Consider the following 13,966-nt stretch of genomic DNA (forward strand, 5'->3'; position numbering starts at 1 on the left):
AAACGTCTAAAAAGAAAAAAATTTTTATTTTTAAAGCACTTAATTGAGCCTTAGTTGCCATTTCATTTATTTTAAAAATAGTATATTATATTATTAGGAGTAAAAGTGATAGTTTATGTGACGAAGCTGAACGTTTTATTTCCCGAAATTCACCAAATAATTCAGCTGAGCTATTCTATCCGTAAATATATTCAGATTGAAAGTAAAAAGCAACACTATGATTACCAAGTAAATGAATAAAATAATCAGGATGCTTTGCAACTAATGAAATTATAGCAACGCTTATAAATAACCTTAATTAGTATCGAAATTTGTTTTGAGATTTTTGAAAGTATTTATTAATTTAACTAGTAGATAACTAGTGCAGTTAGTAGTGCAAAATGTCGAATGCAGATGATCTAGAATGTAGGTACCTCTCTAGAAATTGCTGAAGCAGTGAAAGAAACAAGAAATAAACAACATTGGTTTGATGTCAATGATGTCATGGTAAAAGTAAAAAACGATAAATATACAATTTTTACTCCATGGCTGTAAAGTAAAATTTTTACTTGTGATATTTAGTATTAAAAGTGGTCATTTTTGTAAACTTTTATAAACTTTCAAAAATAAATAAATGTAATGATATTAGAAGTTTTATTTACGAATTTTGTTTAACACAAAAGAAAAGTAATACTCTTGTAAAAACATTTGTTTGGTTTGTAGATTGGCAGCACTGCAATTAAATTCTTGTTTGTACTCAAAGTACGCAAAAATTATCAACAAAATAGTTGCAAAAACGTTATTCTCGTATTTGCACATATACTACATTCCTCCACTTCGCTCACTCGTGATCAAAAAACAATAAGACTGCAGTTGAAAACAATTTTAAAATAGCTAATATTAGGGTAAGTCAGGGAGAGATAGACTACGTTTTGAAAAACTTTTGTTTCAATTTAAACCACGAATATGTTTTCTCATAGCCAACTTATAAAAGTAACAAAATAAAAAACCCATTTTTTTAAATATACAAAAATTATACAAGGTGTATATAAAAAATGCCCCAAGCGATAACTGCATTATTTTTAAAGATATGACAATACGTTTTAGAACAAAGTTGCACAGTTTATTGTCATATACAGGGTGCGCCAGAACTCGCGCCATGTAAGGTACCAGGATAATAAAAAAATGTTAAAAAAAATTCTATAAAAATTTCGAATTTATGAGAGTTTAAATTTTGCACTTTGACTCTATTTATTTTTGTTGAAAAAATAATTTTCCAAACGCTATTAGAAGAGGAAACAAGGAAGCTTTATCCTAAATTGTAACTCTGTTCAATGTTATTTGTAGTTTTATTGGCAAAATTTTTATACCTTTACTAAATAATTATAAAAAAACATATACAAAAAAATGTCAAATGTCAAAAAATAGAAGTTAAAACTTTTTGACATATAGATTTTTTTTAATTTTCCATGTTCCTGGTATCTTATCTTACTTGAATTTTTTTCTAGGGCGCAAGTTTTGATACACTCTGCATATTTTTTGGAATTGATGCTTAATCAATGCTGCTTCTTGTTTCACCGGAACTAATACCAATTTCAATTTTTTAGATGAAACACTTTGTATATTTTATTGTTTTAGAATTTTTTATTATTAAATTATCTTTCAACAAGCCCACTAACAACTATTTATTACTAACTAACTATTGCTTTTAGACAATTTAAAAACTAAATTAAAAAAAGTAGGCTGATGTGGAAAGAATAAAACATTTTTTTATTTATTTTGTCTAAGCCACGCAAACGACTAATAACAAAAAACTGTTTAACATTGATTTCAAAAAGTATTACAAGTATCTTTAAAAGTAAATTTTTATGACACAGTTTGTATATTCTGATATGTAAAAGTCTATCTCTCTCGCTGGTCCATCTCTTCCGGATTTACCCTATCCAAAAATACTTTACAAAAATAATTTAGTAGCATTGCTTGTTTGACTGATAAAAATAACTAAATAGAAAGAAATCGCAACTGTTTAGTTGGTACGAACTATACAGGCTGTCTCAAAAATAATGGAAAAACTGCAACTTGAGCAAGATCAAAATATGTATAGAAATCAAGTTTTTAATAAAAGTAGTGGTTAAACACATTGTTGGCTTCTTATTTTCACTTCGCTTTTGCTTTTCAGGTGACTAAATAAAAATTTTCAAAAAAAATTAAAAACAAACTAAAATTTTGAGTTGTTATTGGTAATGGGTCGATTTGGGATATTTTTTACACGTTGTCAATCAACTGTCAAAATTAAAAAAATCTTGTAACTGATGCGCATTATAAAACGTGGATGTTTCAATATTCAAATGAATGAGGGTAGCGTGAGGGTTGTAAATAAAGTCGGTGGTGTTTGGCGCCTGAATTATCTAACAGTCCAGTTTAGCGGGCAAAACAAATGGCGTCGTCCAATAAAAGCTCCGAAACTCGATTACACTAAACGGATTACCGTGGAGCTAATAGCGTAGAACAATTACTTAAATAATAGCAAGCCGCTGGAAAATGGCTACCGGATCTTATTTCCTCGGGGGAAAATCACTAGTAAACATCTAACCCTCGTCTCGCTCAGAATGTGCATCGTCGTCATCCGTCTTCATCTCTCGCTTCACATTCTCTCCTCGCGCTCTGCGAAGTTTAACAAAGGGGTCGGTAACGATGTGTTTAACGAAGACTTAGACTGTGAGGGGCGTTTTTTGCCGTCGGGATTTACGACCGTCCGGAATTAACGCGCATCACAGTCTTGAGGGATGCGATAACCCCGAATTATAGGGTGATTTCGTAACAAGGCTTTTTACCAGGTCCGTAGCGATAAAATTACACCGGCGGATTTAATTTCAATGAATCGAGGAGGGCGCGTTTTTAATGTTTTGATATGGGATCCAATATCGCATAAAGCACCCTCGTGGCGTAAACAACCTCCGATAAACTAAACAAAAATCATCGATGCGATATTGTCGTGGGGCGGCGAACCCGCCAACCGTTCCTTATTTTATTCCTCCCAAAACAATACTTGGCGAAAAATCGAAGAGCATAAATTGAATGCATCGACGAAACGAGCACTCGGGGACCGATTCGCTGTTGTCGAAACAACAGAAGGCCAAACAAAACATGGCGACAATTATTTTCAATCGGCCATCTTCCTTTTTTCGGAAAGGATCAAGTTTCGCGTTTCGATCAACGGGAACGAGTCTCCGGGGCCGATTTTACGCCTTTAAAATAAATCTCGACGATTTTAAGGCCTTTTTCAATTCGGCCCGCCTGATCGAAACGGGGATTATGTCCGTGGTAAACTTTCGACCAAGATAAAGGCGGCTTAACGCGATGAGGAGATAACGCACTCTGACTGACTTATAACCAATTAACATTATAAACACGGCCACTAATCACCAATTTATTTCGGATGGCCCAATTATACAAGTGTGGCGATACTGAAACGAGATTATGAGACCGAGGGATAATTAATAAGACCATTTCGATTTTACTTAATTAGGAGACATCGGATAAACAAGCACATTTACCACCGAACACTACAGGAATTTACACACACCCAAAACAACACACGTGTTAACAAATGGACCCATTTTCGGATCGAATTTGTCACTGCTTCAACACAAAAAGAAAAGCTACAAGAATGCTAAACACGATACTCCTGCTACAATCGCTTTTATTAAAATTTTTGAGCAAAATTATTTAAAATGACTTCTCTCTAAAGATATAAAACGCTGAAAACTTCATTTCTGAAATCGTCTGTAAAGTAAACGAGATAGTGCGTTAATTCAACACAGTCTGTAAAGAAGCACTTTTCCGGATTCATATGTCATTAATTAAAATTGTCCGTAAAGTAAACGACATAGTCCACGAAGTATAAAATGTTGTTTACATAATATTTCAAATTTTTTGAAAACTTTTTCTTTTTATTTACAATTCGAACAAAAACAAACAACTTATTTACAAAATGCCCGCTTTTTTATTTTATTAAATATTTTGAATAAATTGAAGCCATTTTTATAACTTTTATTTGAAAAGTCAAGCACAATCTACGCACATTTTGAGTAACACATTTAAATTTCCCGCTATTTAACCACCAGAGGACACAAAGTTTGTTCTCAGTTACAGTTCACGCCAACATATTCCACAATGTTTCATTTCGTATTTCTTACTACATTTTAAATAGGTTACTAAAGATTTTTTCTTAAAACACAAGACACTAAAAACTTCTTTTGTGAAATCGTCTTTAAATTAAATGAAATAGTTTCTTAAAGGTAAATGATGTTTGAATAATATTTCAAATTTTTACTATAAATTTTATACAATTTACACAAAAGCGAGAACAATTTAGATAAAAAATTATCGATATTTTCTTTCATCAAATATTTTGAGCAAGTTAAAGCCATTTTTGTTATATTTTTAGAGTTCAACACAATCTACACACATGAGTAACATTTTTTTTTTCTAAATTTTCTCTGTTATATCTGGATATACCTACCAATGAGTGCAAAAATTTTGATCTTAGTTACAGTTTGCGTCAACGAATTCTACAATGTTTTTTATTTGCCAGAGAATAGATACCACATTTCCAAATTAATTTTTCAGAACTAAGTGATCAACAAAATGTATACTTTTTTGTTAGTATAGTTAAGACTTTTGTCATTATTGTGTTTCAGTAAAAGAAATATAAAAGTATTAAAACACATTAGTAAAAGTTACGAAGTAACATAAACAAAGGTTAAAATAATATAGAACATTATGTTATTAGGAGTAAAAAAATGATGAGTTTATGTAGCGAAGATGAACGTTTATTTTGCCAAACGTAGTGAAGGAAATAATTCAGCTGAGCCACATAAACTCAGTTTTACTCCGAATGACATATAGGTACTATTTTATTTGCTATAATTAGCAAGTAAATAAACAAAATAATTAAAACGCTTTGCAACTAATGAAATCATAACAACGCTTATAAACAAACATCAGGCGTCAGTATCGGAATTTGTGTTGAGATTTTCGAAAGTGTGTATTAATATAACTAGTGCTGTTAGCAGGGCAAAATTTCGATACAACATTGGTAATTGTCAATAATGTAATGGTAAAAGTAAAAACGCTCAGAGACAAAAACATAATTTTTATTCCATGCCTGAAAAATAAAACTTTTACTTGTGATATTTAGTAATAAAAGTGGTCACTTTTGTGTGTTTGCGGATAAAATATGTATTTTTTTTTTCCACTGAAAAGCGGGTTATTTTTTTGAACTCAAATGATTCAAAATTCAAACTAAAGATCGTCTTCTCTTTAAAAATTATTTTCTCAAAGCATAAGACACTAAAAACTTTTTTTAGTAACTCAAGACAGGCTGTAAAGAAGTACTTTTCTGGACTCATATGCCATTAATCTAAATCGACCGTAAAGTGAACGAAATAGTTCATATAGTGTGAATTTGTGAAATATTGTTTGCATAATTTTTTTTAAAACTTTACTTCTTTTGTATTTAAAAGCAAAGTAGGTAGTTTTTTCATTAAACTTTTCTGTTTTTTTATATAAAAAATTTCCTGGCCAAAAATTGGGATTATTTTGTTGAAATACATTGATTTAGGTTGATTTCTGGCTTAAAATCAAGCCAAATCGATTGGAAAGACCACATATTGCTTTATTTTAGATGACAATTAGTGTTCAAGCATAATTTTTTTCATAAACATTGATTTAGTTTGTTTTCTCTCATAAAATCAAGTCAAATCTACTGAAAATAGCACACATTGCTTTATTTTAGTCAAAGATTGTGATTTAAGCAATTATTTTTTTAAAATACATTGATTTAGGATGATTTCAGGATTAAAATTGTGCCAAATTCATTAAAAATAGCAAAAAAATAGCTCTAGTATGGCCGAAAATTAGGATTTAATATATCAGGAAAGGGTACACAAATGTAGATTCAAACTGTTTTCTAACAAAACACCACTCGTGTGTTCGCCGGCGATTAACAATCTCAACGATCACCGCACTCGCTGGTTGAAATCGGGCCAAGATTCCAACCGCTTTTTAATCGCGACCCCGTTTTGTATGATGAACCCAAAGCCCGAATTAATCATCCCACTTATCAGATCCAAACCCGTCCTAATGGTTTGTACCAAATTTTGATTTATGACACCCAGTCCATGATTGATACCATTAAAACGAGTAAATCGACCGAAATTTACCTTGAAATTATTACAAATGTTGTGGTAAATGTTATCTTATCTGAGATGGCGTCGCGACGTTAGGCATCCACGCCACTAACCCGGCCAACATCTTGATAAAACCGATGGTTCTATGGCAAGATGGACGACGTCGTACGGGCATAAACATTAATTTTAAGCTAACAGCTCCGAGTGAAGCGTCCCGATGTATCAGATTACACGTGCTTCTCAGAAAAAAACTTTTAAACGTGATTAAGTGGTTACGAGATAGGGAATTTGGTTCGTTTTGTTGGATTCTAGTAATTTGGACGGTTATCGGGGCATCTGGTGGTTTTGCGGACACCGGGTATATCGAGGTAATTGACTTGAAAACGTCGTAAATCACTCCATTTTTCACATTTTCTATAAGTGTTTTTGCGCAAGAGAAATTAATTACACTTGTAGGCCGGTTATTAATTGTTGTTTTTTCCATTTTGAGGTAATTGGATTTGTTTAAAACGATTTATAAATATTATAAAGATATTGACAGTGATTTATGATGTGGCTATTGTTATTGAATTGCCATAAAAGCGTAAATTATGACACAATTGCGAAAATTTAATTGGGAATTTACTGGTAATGCAAACACTGATTAACAAACTTTAATAATATTAAACAAGCTTTACTTTTCAATTTAAGAAATTCATGTTTTTTTATTCCATTTCGAGAGAGATGTTAGCGATGTTGTCGAAACTCTGAATCGCCGACTAACAAGCGAGTAATCTGACATCGCAGCAACTTTTAATACTTTAACACCCTTCAAATAATATTATTTCTGTAGAATTAAAAATAATCCAAAGCTGTGTGATGCATTTATACTAAATTTTAATACACAATAAAGAAAGAAAATAACAGACCACCTGCAAGAGTGAAAAATATATATCGGTACATTTAAGCATTAATTTTGTTATTGTACTTATTATTTAAGATAAAAGTACATTAAAATCTAATTACTTTTTTATTTTAGATTTCTTCAAAATCCCAGAAAAAATTTGAAATTGTTTTTTTTCTCAATTTTTTTAAAAACTTGTTATTCTGAAACAATACCGAAACAAAAAAATATAAACAATATCTTTTGTTATTTTTTTGAGTTTGAGCACGTTTTTCGAAACGAGACAAAAAAATCAACAAATTTGGTCAAAAATTACATTATTTTTGCTTTTTTTGAGCAGACTAGCATGTCTTTTAGTCAGAACAGGAATTATTTAGGAAGATTTTCTAAAAATTAACTCAAAAATAGTTTTTTTTTTAATATTTAATTACGTTTTTGGTAAAATTTTGCCAAACGAGACAGCAAAATCACCAAATTTGATCAAAAAATACACTATCTTTGCTTTTTTAAAGCAGAATAGCATGTTTTTTCGCAAAAACCACGATTATTTTAAAAAAAAAAATAAATTGTAAATGGTGCTATTTACGTTTTTTTTTAGAGGGTTTAAGCACGTTTTTCGCGACATTTTGTTAAAAGAGACAGAAAAATTAACAAATTTGGTAATTTTTTGAGCAGATTGCATTTTTAGTCAAGACCACAATTATTTTGGTAAATTAAAAAAAAAGCCTAAAAATTAAGTCAAAAATAGTGATATTTACGTTTTTTTCAAGTGTTTAATAACTTCTTTGGCGAAATTTTGCCAAACAAGACAAAAAAATTAACAAATTTAGTTCAAAAATACATTATTTTTGCTTTCTTGAGCGGATTTGCATGTTTTTTTTTAACTAAAACCACCATTATTTAAAAAAGTAAGTTATAAATGGTGCTATTTACGTTTTTTTTTAAGGTTTAAGCACGTTTTTTTGCAAGATTTTGCCAAGAACAAGACAGATAAATCACTAAATTTGGTCAAAAATTACATTATTTCTGCTTTTTTTGATCACTTTAGAATGTTTTTTAGCTAAAACCGTAACTATTTTAGAATTAAGTTGTAAATGTAGGGTTCAAGCAAGTTTTTGCGAGATTTTGCTAAACCAGAAAGAAAAATTGACAAATTGGGCCAAAAATTAAATTTTTTTGTTGATGTTTTGACAAGTTTTTTGGCCAGAAACATCAAAAATTTTGGCAAAATTGAGTGAATTATTAATAAAATTACCTAAAAAAATAGTGTTATTTTTGAATTTGTTTAAAAATATTTTTGAGTTAGAAACTCAGTTTTTTCACCACATTTTTCTGAAAAAAATTTACTCAAAAATAACATTTTTTTGCTTACTCGAGGACACAACTAGAAACTCAATTATTTCAAACTATTGCCAACATACAATTTTTAAATCTGAAGCCACTTAGATTAAACAAGAAACAAAGATTTTATTAAAATAATATTATAGTTAAACAAAATTATGATTTTCTATCAACTCTGTAATAATTGCTTTCATAGTTTGAGATGAAAAAAATTGAAAAGTTGTAATTTTTTAACCGCAGAAATTTTGGCAAAATTGAGTGATCATTAATAAAATTACTTAAAAAATAGTGTTATTTTTGAATTTGTTTAAAAACATTTTTGAGCTAAAAACTCAGTTTTTTCACTACATTTTTCTGAAAAAAATTTACTCAAAATTAACATTCTTTTTGCTTATTCTAGCACACAACTAGAAACTCAATTATTTCAAACTATTGCTAACATAAATTTTTTAAATCTCAAGTCACTTTGATTTAAAAAAAACGCAAAAATTTTATTAAAAAAATATTATAATTTAACAAAATTAAAGAAAATATTTTTTGTCAACTTTGTAATAATTGCTTTCGTAGTTTGGTATTGAAAAAATCAAAAAGTTGTAAATATTCAGGTTTTTGGGGTGTGTTAAAATTAGCACCCCTTGATCTCTGCCCTTTTATCGGCCGTATCTAACTAGATAACAAAGCAATTACCACCACCACCCCATCTCTATTTGCTCTGGTTTAACCGCATGACCCCCTGGAGAGCAGCACCCTTGTCATCCCTCGCACTTATAATACAAGTAAAAAGCCATCATCATCGATCCCACCGCCTCGCATCACATCCGTCATCTTCCAATCGATTGACTCTGGAATAATCACCGCTTGACTAATCGCCCCAACCCCCAATTCGCCCCCCTCGTTAGCAAAACCCTCCCCGAGGCCCAATCCTCGCCCCGGATTTTTCTCACAGACACACATCGTGACTCATAATCCTCAGGTGTCGCGAATAATTGCCGGAAAAACCGGAACCTCTTGCCCGGATCTGCATACACGGGATGCGCGTCTCCTAGCAACTGGCGCACGTCTCTTAGCAACCCCGGTAATCGATAGCACCGCGGAGGGYCCCAAAATGGTAGCGGATTATCATAAACGCACCCCTTTACGATCCACCCTCGCGATTGGCCGCCGCCCTAATTACCCCCGCTTAAGGGCAAAAACGCGGAATTCGGAATACAATAGTGAGAATAAGAAAAAATCRCGGCCGGCCGCGACATTCCTGCGGCATTCGTTTGTTTCGATGTTCGCTTTTTTCACCGCCGTCTGTTTTGTATCAATCAAAACAAGGGTCGGCCGATCTAAGCGCTTTTGTCTCGTTTGGTTCGCAACAAAGAAATCATCCGAGACGCTGTTCTGACATTAATTAGCTGTCTAATGGGCATATGTTAAATTTTTACCGACTTTTTGGAGGCTTCATCGCTCTTCCAACCCGGACAAAAAGCGAATGAGCTCGCGGGCGGCTTTTAATTGATATTGTCATAAATAAGTGACAGGTGGATGTGCCCGGACTCTAATCACGGAGCCGCCGGAATCGAACTCCATTTTGTTTTTTGCGTGCGCTCGAAGGGACCCAAGACGCAGCTAATGGGGCAAAAAGCCACCCCTCGAAATTTATATGTAAAAAAGGCAATTGCGTGGAGTTCCGCTTCAAAGAAATTTATCACGACAAACATTTTTTTCCTGATTTATTTTGGCTCATAGACGAAATGTTGAGAAAACTGCTGATTTGCATTTTTCATCGATTCCGGTTAGCGATTCCAATTAATTAAATCAAGACGAGCGACGGGACGAATCTAATGAAAAATTAAATTGAATTTAATTAAAATAACACGTTTAATCATTTACTAATATAGGAGCGATTATGGAATTAATCAAACGTTTTATTTATGGCGTAGTAGGACGTAATATTAATTATGTTAATAATAAAATTTATTTCAAAAATTCAGCGGTCATAAATTATTTAATGACAGTGAAATGTTTATTTCTTGTTTTTGATTTAAAATGTTTCAAATTGTTGGCGCATTTAATAAGAAAACGTAAAAAAATTGTCTATTATTATCTCTCTCTGTTACCAAAAAAAAAAATATGGTATTAATCCATCTTTGTCTAACAAAAACCTACTAAGGATTATATAAACGTCTATTTTTTTAGGATTGTGATTTTTTAGACGTGATTGTATACATGCTAAAGATACATTTATTAAAATCATGTGCAAATATATAGAGTGTACTCGTAATTAATTAATATTATTATACAGAATGTTTATTATTTTTATGATATATCTTCAGCATCCATTTTGACAAAATACATTAAATACCGTTCGACGAAAAATAAATAAATTAGAGTAGGCGATGATGAAAGTCCTTCAGATGGCAATCCTGATTTTTGACATAAAATGTCAGCGGAAACTTTGACAAGTGTGCGTTTTATTCATTTTGAGTGAAATAATGTTCACTTTAGAGCAAAAAATTTTTATTGTTGCAGGTTATTAATGCTGTACAAGACGAAAACGGTGAATGGTCATATCAATTTGTGTGGAAAATTTCCAGCCCAGAGTTCCAGCCAACGTGTTGCCAACTATAGAACAGTAATCGTCGCCTACTCTAATTTATTTATTTTTTTGATGACACGGTACATATAAATACACAAAATGAATACATTGTTTTTACAAAACAATATTCACAAGTTAAACACATATAACAATCTCTTATTTTTAAATCATTATTGCAGTGTTGCCAAATTGTATTTTTTTCAAAATTTTGAAAATACGTACCTATAGACTTAGGCTTTGTCACTGTTTTTTTTTAATTGTCTCTACTTTTAAACAAAAGTCTACTAGCTATAGTTACCAGTTGCACTGTTGCCAAGTTGTTTCAATTTTTTTCAAAATTCTAAAAATATACACAAATGAACTCTGTTATTGTTTTCTTAAGTCGTTCCTATATACTATTAAGCAAAAGTCTACTAAATACAGGGCGGATAAAAACAGAAGATATTGACTTTACTATTTTGTTGTAGCTATTTTTTAATGACAAAACTACATTTAATAAATTTTGTTTTATTTATACAGGGTTTTATTATTTTAGAATTGTCAACTTTTTTTTTAATGACAATTTTTGAAATTTAACGATAACTTTTTTTTTCGGTTGCAACGTTGATGTATTTTTTTTTAAATACAGACTTACTTTCATGTCAAAGTAGACTCAATTTATACAAGATGAGTCATAATTGCAGCTTCAGAAAATATTTAATACTCAAACGTCACAAAAATAACCACTTTTATGATTAAATGGTAAAAGTTTTACCTTGCAACCAAGAAGCAAAAATTCTATTTTTGACCCTAAGCGGTTTTACTTTTACCACGACATTATTGATATTTACCAATTATTTCTTTCTTGTCTCTTTCTCTGTTTCAGCATTTTTGAAGAGGTAGGCAGACGTGGATACAGTAGGGGTAATGGGGTAATTACCCCTCCCCAGCAAAAAGATTTGTATACTTTTTTTAATAGTTAAGTTAAAATAATAATAATAAAATAGGTTTATTGAAATGCACATCGAATAAAAAAAATACAGCAAATGCTGAAAGTGACCACCATTTTCCAAACATCTTTGACGCCTTGTTTAGTCAACTGTCCACTCTGGTAGAAAGAATGATTTTGTATCTTAAATCAAAGTTATCATTTATTTGTTGGTTTTGAATATTTTTTTAGTGTTGTTGTTTTATTAAAAAAGTTTATAAATCTGTTCATTAATTTTTTATTATCATTATATTTACCTAATTGTTTATATAAAAAGTTTTTTATTTGATCACTACCCTTAGTTAAAACTTCTAGATCCGCCCTTGGAGGTAGGTACATCGTAGATCATCAGCATGCACTACTAACTGCACTAGTTAAATTAATATGGCATGGAGTAAAAATTTTTTCAATTTTACCATTACATTATTGACATTTACCAATGTTGTTTCGACATTTTGCACTACCAACTGCACTAGTTAAATTAATTAACACTTTTAAAAATTTCAACACAAATTGCTATATTGATACGTGATGTTTATTTATAAGTGTTTTTATGATTTCATTAGTTGCAAAGCATCCTGACTATTTTGTTCATTTACTTGCAAATTATTGCGTTGCTCCGTTCTCTCAATCCTAATAACATAATGTACTACTTTTTTTACATTATTATTATTATGAATTATTAATTTTTTGTTGTCTTTAATTAGTTCTATTATTTCAAGAGTGTCTAACTTCTATTCTCAAATGTCTTAAATTATTGTAATTTTTAAAATTCTTAGTTCTTTTTTTACATTTTAGGCCTTGGTTTTGATGTTTGCAACTTTTTTAAAGTTTATATAGTATACAGAGTGTTTCTTATTATATCTTTATTACTTAGATTTTTGCTACAAGCAATAAATTACCAAAAATAATTACAAAATTCGGTTTTTGCGGCTAGAGGTGAGCTTGGACTTCAACATTGCGACTAATTTTGTGAGAAATTTTTTGTTTAAAGACTCTGTATGTGTTTTATAAATTGAAATTGCTGCCTGTGAGCGCTCTGTTTTTCGTTTCGGTGTGTATATCACCGAAAAACTCGTTCCCCCGCCCGCCGCTATGCTATTTCACGGACAAAATAAGTTGAATAGCCCGTGTTCCTGTCAAACATAAAGATATTATCTCGTCGGCTATAAAAATAGTCATCTTTATGGAAAACATAAAGGTGTAAAAGTGTCGAATATATTCTGAAATATTATAGTCGTTTGACTGCAAACAAATGACAAGGGAAAATAATGTCGCGAACACAACGCATCACAGCCGCTCTGGGGAAATTCACCGCTCCCACTTTTCCGACGATTTGTCATCGGCGCGAGGGCTTTTCCGACGATACTGAACATAAAATAAAACCAACGCTTTGCATACACATCGATCGGACAAATCTCAACCGACGATTTATTCCTCGAATTTGCTTTAATGGTCTTTTAATGCGGAGACGGTAATTTGATACTCACACCGGACATGGATGGCCGATTTACGTGACATTTTACAAAGACACTATGCAGGATTTATGGCTTGTTGCGTCACCGGGCCTAGACCAAAATAGCACCMAAAAAAAAAAAAAGGTATGCCCCGGGTGAGGATCGAACTCACGACCTTAAGATTATGAGACTTACGCGCTGCCTACTGCGCTACCGAGGCTTGTGCCCAATATGCCGCAACTAATATGTTAACCAAACTTATGTAAGCTGAAAAATCTTTCAGGATTTGTTCGGTTTTAATAATCTCTGATAATCAGGATAGTCTCACTTTTTAGATTATGGTTTTTATTGATAAAAACTGATTGTAAAAAGTATACCAGGTGAGTCAAGTTTTATTCGCACCTCCCACAACACCGTTATATTTGTTATTACAAAAAAACAATTTTAACATAAACTCAAAACAAATTGTGAAAATATTTTTCGTTTTTTGTTTTATTCTTCTTTGCGAATAAAAAGAAACCTGGTTTTGATAATTACACTTTATTTTGTTTTATAATCAAA

General features: G+C 31.4%; 1 non-coding gene across 1 annotated transcript; it reads right to left on the reverse strand.

Moving 5' to 3' along the window:
* Window positions 1-13,552: 13,552 nt before the first annotated feature.
* On the reverse strand, window positions 13,553-13,625 carry Trnam-cau. Its single transcript has one exon. It is a non-coding gene; the product is annotated as a tRNA-Met (tRNA).
* Window positions 13,626-13,966: the final 341 nt, after the last annotated feature.

This window comes from Tribolium madens, unplaced genomic scaffold (genome assembly GCF_015345945.1).
Source record: "Tribolium madens isolate multiple individuals breed KSU strain unplaced genomic scaffold, Tmad_KSU_1.1 Scaffold_19;HRSCAF=116;Tcas5.2_LG9, whole genome shotgun sequence".
NCBI classification, from domain to species: domain Eukaryota; kingdom Metazoa; phylum Arthropoda; class Insecta; order Coleoptera; family Tenebrionidae; genus Tribolium; species Tribolium madens.